The following is an 8,057-nucleotide window of genomic DNA, read 5'->3' as shown; positions in this document are numbered from 1 at the left end:
TGGGATTATTTCAATCTTTTTGCATCTGTTGAGGCCTGTTTTGTGACCAATTATATGGTCAGTTTTGGAGAAGATACCATGAAATCCTGAGAAGAAGGTATATTCTTTTTCTTTAGGGTAAAATAGTCTATAAATATATGTTAGATTCATTTGGTTCATAACTTCTGTTAGTTTCACTATGTCTCTGTTTAGTTTCTGTTTCCATGATTTGTTCATTGCTAAGTGTGAGGTATTGAAGTCTCCCACTATTATTGTGTGTGGTGCAATGAATGCTTTGAGCTTTAGTAAAGTTTCTTTTATGAATATGGTTGCCCTTGCATTTGGAACATAGATGTTCAGAATTGAGAGTTCATCTTAGTAGATTTTTCCTTTTACCAGTATGAAGTGTCCTTACTTACCTTTTTTGATAACTTTTGGCTGAAAGTCAATTTTATCTGATATAAGAATGGCTACTCCAGCTTGTTTCTTGGGACTATTTGCTTGGAAAATTGTTTACTACCTTTTACTCTGAGGTAGCGACTGTCCTTGTCACTGAGGTGAATTTCCTGTATGCAGATAAATGTTGGGTCATGTTTACATATCCAGTCTGTTAGCCTATGTCTTTTTATTGGGTAATTGAGTTCATTAATGTTAAGAGATATTAAGGAAAAGTGATTGTTTCTTCTCGTTATTTTCTTTGTAAAAGGTAGAATTCAATTTGTGTGGCTATCTTCTTTTGGGTTTGTTGAAACATTATCTTCTTGCTTTTTTCTAGGGTGTAGTTTCCTTCCTTGTGTTGCTATTTTCCAGCTATTATCCTTTGTAGATCTGGGTTTGTGAAAAGATATTGTGTAAATTTGCTTTTGTCATGGAATATCTTGTTTTCTCCATTCATGGTAAGTGAAAGTTTTGCTGGGTATAATATCCTGGTCTGGCATTTATGTTCTCTTAGGATCTGCCCAAGATCTTCTAGCTTTCATAGTTTCAGGTGAAAAGTCTGATGTAATTCTGATAGGTCTGCCTTTATATGTTACTTGACCTTTTTCCCTTACTGCTTTTAATATTCTTTCTTTGTTTAGTGTATTTGGTGTTTTGAGTATTATGTTATGGGAGGAATTTCTGTTCTGGTCCAATCTATTTGGAGTTCTGTAGGTCTCTTGTATGTTCATGGGTAGCTCTTTCTTTAGGTTAGGTGAGTTTTCTTCTATAATTTTGTTGAAGATATCTACTGGTCCTTTAAGTTGGGAATTTTCACTGTCTTTTATATCTAATATTTAGGTTTGGTCTCATTTTGTCCTGGATTTCCTGTATGTTTCAGGTCAGAAGCTTTTTGCATTTTGTATATTCTTTGACTGTTGTGTCTATCTCTTCTATGGTATCTACACCTGAGATTCTCTCTTCTATCTCTTGTATTCTGTTGGCAATACTTACATCTGCAATTCCTGACCTTTTTCCTAGGTTTTCCATTTCCAAGTTTGCCTCCCTTTGTTATTTCTTCATTATTTCTACTTTCACTTTTATGTCTTGGATCACTTTATTCAATTCCTTCACCTGTTTACCTGTGTTTTCCTGTTTTTCTTTCAGTGAGTTATTGATATCCTCCTTAAAGGACTCTATTACTTTCACGAGACAGGATTTTAGCTCAGCTTCCTGATTTTCAGATTTGTTGTTGTATTCAGGGCTTGCTGTGGTGGGAGAACTGGGTTCTGATGATTGTATTGGCTTCTGTTGCTTATGGTCTTGTGCTTGCCTTTTGCCATCTGGATGTCCCTGGTGTTTGTTGGTCTGGGTGATTGTCTGGAGTCTGCCTCTTTTGACCCGGGGTTGCTTCAGGCCTCCTGGTAATCCTGCAGCCCTGGCTATATCGAACCACCTTTGGAGCCTTCTGATGTGGGGCTTTTCACAGTGGCAAAGAGGGTACTGATCTGTTGCCTTGCTGCAGTAGATCTCCTGGTGTGTGCAATAACAACAAAAACAACAGAAAGTCCACATATACATGGAAGCTGAACTTCTGTGATAACTTGTTCATGGAAGAAATAAAGAAATTAAAGACTCTTTAGAATTTAATGAAAATGAAGACACAGCATATCCAAACTTATGGAACATCAAAAAAGCACTGCTCAGAGGAAAACTCATAGCTCTGAGTTCCTTCAGAAAGAAACTGGAGAGAGCATACACTAGCAAGTTAACAGAACACCTGAAAGCTTTAGAACAAAAAGAAACAAATATATCCAAGAGGAGTAGAGGACAGGAATTAATAAACCTCAGGACTGAAACCAACCAAGTAGAAACAATGAGAACCATACAAAGAATCAACAAAACTAGGAGTTGGTTGTTTGAGGAAATTAGCAAGATAAATAAACCCTTAGCCAAACTAACTAAAGGATGCAGAGACAGTATGCAAATTAACAAAACAAGAAATGAAAAGTGAGACATAATAGAAACTGAGGAAATCAAAAAATCATCAGATACTACTACAAAAGCCTATACTCAACAAAACTGGAAAGTCTAGATGATATGAATGATTTCCTTGACAGATATCAGGTACCAAAGTTAAATCCGGATCAGATAAATGATCTAAACAGTCCCATAATCCCTAAGAAAATTGAGGCAGTCATTAAAAATCTCCCAACCAAAAAAATCCCAGGAGCAGATGGTTTCAGCACAGAATTCTGTCAGACCTTCAAAGAAGACCTTTGTTTGGTCTTTGTGTGGTTTAGATATCACCATAAGTGTGGCTTCATTAAATGAATTTAGGTAGTTCCTTTTGTTTCTATTTTGTGGAATAATTTGAGAAGTATCGGTATTAGGTCTTCATTCTGACTGGTGTGAGGTGAAATCTCAGGGTTGTTTTGATTTGCATTTCTCTAATGATTAATGATATTGAACATTTCTTACGGTGCTTCTCAGCCATTCGAAATTCATCAGGTGAAAATTCTTTGTTTAGCTCTGTACACTACTTTTTAATAGGATTATTTGGCTCTCTTCTGTGAGGGTATTCTGCCACCCACCTACCTACTCCCTCCTCCCTATCCTCACATTCCCTTACACTGGGACATCGAACCTTCACAGGACAAATGGCCTCTCCTCCCCTTGATACCCAACAAAGTCATTCTCTGCTACTTATGTAGGTATGTCTACCTTCTTGAGTTCTTTGTATATATTGGATATTAGCCCTCTGTCGGATGTAGGGTTTGTGAAGATCTTTTCCTAATTTGTTGGTTGACATTTTGTCCTTTTGACAGTGTCCTTTGCCTTCAAAATGTACCAGGTACATTCAACAGTCTCACTATATCTCTCCTGCAAGTCCTGGATTTATCAATTTGTTGTTCAGTGTCAAATGACAAATCAAATGATCTGTGATCACCTCACACCAGTCAGAATGAAGTTCTTACTTCAAACTGAGAGTCTAGGGTACAGAGCCAGGGTAGCAAGCACAGAGTAGACCACTTGAATGAAACTACCTGGTGGTGGTGCATGTAAACAGGACATATCTTGTTTATAAAAAAAAATAGAACAAAACGGGCTAAAGTTATTCTTGATTTCAACTCTGCATTTGAAATGTATGAGAATGAGATTGTTAGTCACACATGATTATTTTTCAGTGTTAAATACTGCTGTCTGTAATAAAATGATTTCTGATTAAAAGACCCTAAAACAAATTCAACACAAAAAAAGAAAGAGAACTTCAGATCAATTTTGCTTATGAATATCAATTCAAAAATACTCAATAAAATTATCACAGACTACATCCAAGAACACATCAAAGTGATCATTCATCATGACCAAGTTGGCTTCATCCCAGGAATACAGGAATGGTTGAATATATGGAAATCCATCAAAGTAATCCACTATATAAACCTACTCAAAGTAGAAAACCACATGAACATCTAATTAGATGATGAAAATGCCTTTAACAAAATACAGCACCCCTTCATGTTAAAAGTCTTGGAAAGATCAGGAATTCAAGGCTCATACCAAAATACAATAAAAGCAATATGCAACAAACCAATATCTAACATCAAACTAAATGGAGAGAAACTTGAAGCAATCTCACTAAAATCAGGAACAAGACAAGGGTCCCCAGTCTCTTCCTATTCATTCAATATAGTACTGGAACTTCTAGCCAGAGAAATTAGTCAACAAAAGGAGGTCAAAGGAATACAAATAGGAAAGGAGGATGTCAAGATATCACTATTTGCAGATGATATGATAGTATATATAACTAACCCAAAAAATTCTACCAGAGAACTCCTACAGGTGATAATTTCAGCAAAGTGGCTGGATATAAAATTAACTCAAACAAATCAGTAGCCTTTCTCTACTCAAAGGATAAACAAGCTGAGAGAGAAATTAGGGAAATGCCATCCTTCACAATAGTCACAAATAATATTACATACTTCGGTGACTCTAACCAAGCAAGTGAGAGATATGTATGAGAAGAACTTCAAGTTTCTGAAGAAAGAAATTGAAGAAGACCCCAGAAAATGGAAAGATATTCCATGCTCGTGGATGGGCAGAATTAATATAGTAAAAATGGCCATTTTACCAAAAGCAATGTACAGATTCAATGTAATTCCCATCAAAATTCCAACTCAGTTCTTCACAGATATAGAAAGAGCAATTATTTTTTTTTTAATTTGAGACAGGGTTTCTCTGTGTAACCCTGGCTGTCCTGGAACTCACTCTGTAGACCAGGCTGGCCTGCGAACTCAGAAATCCTCCTGCCTCTGCCTCCCAAGTGCTGGGATTACAGGCGTGCACCACCACCGCCCAGCTGAAAGAGCAATTCTTAAATTCATCTATAATAACAAAAAACCCAGGATAGTGAAAAAAGAACATCTCGGAGAATCACCATACCTGACCTCAAACGGTACCATAGAGCAACAATGATGCAAATGGCTTGGTATTGGTACAGGGACAGATGGGCTGATCTTTGGAATAGGATAGAAGATTCTGAAATAAACCCACACACCTATGGTTACTTAATCTTTCACAAAGAAGCCAAAACCATCCACTGAATAAAAGACAGCATTTTCAACAAATGGTGCTGGTTTAACTGGTGGTTGACAAGCAGAAGAATGCAAATTGATTCATTCTTATCTCCTTGTACAAAGCTCAAGTCCAAGTTGATCAAGGACCTCCACATAAAACCAGAATATGCTGAATCTAATAGAAAAGAAAGTGTGAAAGGGCCTCAAACATATCAGCCCAGGGGGAAAATTTCCTTAAAGGTACACCAGTGGCACAGGGGAAGATCAACAATTGACAAATGAGACCTCATAAAATTGAAAAGCTTCTATAAGGCAAAGGGTGCTGTCAATAGGACAAAACAGCAACCCACAGATTGGGAAAAGATCTTTACCACCCCTACATCCAATAGAGGGCTAACAACCAAAATATACAAAGAACTCAAGAAGTTAGGCTCAAGAGAACCAAATAACCTTATTAAAGGTGGGGTACAGATCTAAACAAAGAATTCTCACCTGGGGAAGCTTGAATGGCCACATAGCACCTAGAGAAATACTCAACATCCTTAGTGAACAGGGAATGCAAACCAAAATGACCCCGAGATTCCACTTCACACCAGTCAGAATGGGTAAGATTAAAAAACTCAGGTGACAGCAAATGCTGTTGAGGATATGGAGAAAGAGGAACACTCCTCCCTTGCCGGCAGGATTGCAAGCTGATAAAACCATTTTGGAAAACAATTTGGTGGTTCCTCAGAAATCTGAAAATAATTCTACCTGATGACCCAACTATACCACTCCTGGACATATACTCAAAAGATGCTTAACATATAACAAGGACACATGCTCTTCTATGTTTATAGCAGCCTTATTTATAATAGCCAGAAGCTGGAAACAACCCAGATGTCCCTCAATGGAAGAACGGATACAAAAAATGTGGTACATTTACACAATGGAATACTACACAGCTATTTTAAAACAACGACTTCACGAAGTTCACAGGCAAATGGATGGAACTGCAAAATATCATCCTGAGGGAGGTAACCCAGTCACAAAAGAACACACATTGTATGTACTCACTGATAAGTAGATATTATCCCAAAAGTCCAAGATATAATCCACAGACCATAAGCTTAAGAAGGATGACCAAAGTGTGGAAGTTTCAATCCTACTTAGAAGGGGAGAACAAAAGGAGATAGAGGGAGGGAGGGATCTGAGAAGGATAGAGGAGGGGAAGAGAAATAGGGGTGTGGGGAGGATCAGGTATGGAAAGGTACAGGAGAGAAGCACAGAGGGTCAGGAAGTTGAATAGAAATATGTAGCAGTAGGGGATGGAGAGCTGGGGATAGCCACTAGAAAGTCCCAGATACCACTGAAGGGAAAGGCTCCCAGGACTCAATGGGGATGACATTAGCTGAAATACTCAATAAAGGTGAGATAGAACTTATAGAGTCCACCTCCAATAGGTAGGCACGGCCCCCAGTTGAGGGGGCCACCTATCTCAAAAAATTTTAACCCAGAATTGTTCCTGTTGAAAGGAAATTCAGGGACAAAAAATGGAGCAGAGAATGAAGGAAAGGCCATCTAGAGATCACCCCACCTTGAGATCCATCCTATCTGCAGACATCAAATCTGGTTAGTACTGCTGATGCCAAGAAGTGCTTGCTGACAGGAACTTGGTATGGCTGTCCCCTGAGACAATCTGCCAGCACCTGGCTAATTCAGATGCAGATACTCAGAGCCAACCATTGGGCTGAGCCTGGGGACCCCAATGGAAGAGTTAGACTGAAGGAGCTGAAGTTGATTGCAACCACATAGGAAGAACAATATCAACTAACTGAACCACTCAGAGCTCCCAGGGACTAAACCACCATCCAAAGAGTGTACATGGAGGGATCTATGGCTCCAGATTCACATGTAGCAGAGGATGGCCTTATCTGACAGTAGTAGGAGGTGAGGCCCTTGATCCTGTGGAGGCTTGATGCCCCAGCATAGGGTGATGCTATAGAGGTGAGGCAGGAATGGATGGGTGGGTGGAGGAGCACCCTCATAGAGGCAAAGGGAAGGGGGATGGGATGAGGGGGTTGCTGAGAGGATACCTGGAAGGGGGACACCGTTTGAAATGTAAACAAATAACCAACAATAACAAAGAAAATAGCTGAGAAGTAGGTTTTAATGTACTCAGTACAGAAAAATATACACAAAGGAATGTGTACTAATTAGCTTGATCTAGCCATCTCACAACATATGAATTTGAAAATGTAAATTTTCATAAGTATGGGTTTGTAATTTTTAATTTAATTAATTAAAAATAAATTACTTGTAAGGCTGGAATATTCAACAAGTTTGAAGATGCTATGCTTAGTATTGAATTGAGTTAAGTATTACTGTCCTTATGTTGATATTTATCACTATATTTATATTAACATCATGATTTTTCATAATATTTGAGCTTACTTTATATTAGTTATATTTGTATAGAATCCTCATAGTTTATGTGTGGATTTAGTTTCCATGATACGTTCCTGAGGACTGAATAACTAAACCACTGGGTCTTTTTCCTTATCAAGTAGTTTATGCATTTCATGTCAGTGAGCAGAATCATAGCAACAAAAGGTTTGGGCACAGTACAGCTTGTTTTTCACTCCTTTATTAATACCATTTTTGGACAGGTCATATTTGGACACAATGCACTATGAGCACATAAGTTCCCCACCAGTCTTTCATCTCCCTCCACTTCCTCCAAACCTCTTCTCAATCAGTCCCCACTCCTACTCTCATGCCCTTACCCATCCTTTATTTTCTTTTTAAAACATTTTTTTGAAGGCCTCATACAGGTAGTCACAATTGCTGTATGTGTGGTCACAATGACCATATCCCTTTATTAAAAAAATTCAAAGTAAAAAAGAACTTACCTGACTTTGTTATAAGAAAATTATTCCTAAACTCAACTACAAGGAAGTGTGTAATATTTGAAAATTAACATGCCAAAGAAAAAGACATATTTTTATATTCATGAAACCCTAAAAAAGTCAGAACAACCCAACCCGAAATTTATAAAATCAAGACAAATGGTTTTTACCACATGTGGTGGTACACATATTTAAT

This window comes from Apodemus sylvaticus, chromosome 2 (assembly GCF_947179515.1).
Source record: "Apodemus sylvaticus chromosome 2, mApoSyl1.1, whole genome shotgun sequence".
Classification (NCBI taxonomy): domain Eukaryota; kingdom Metazoa; phylum Chordata; class Mammalia; order Rodentia; family Muridae; genus Apodemus; species Apodemus sylvaticus.
This window is presented reverse-complemented; position numbering follows the sequence as displayed.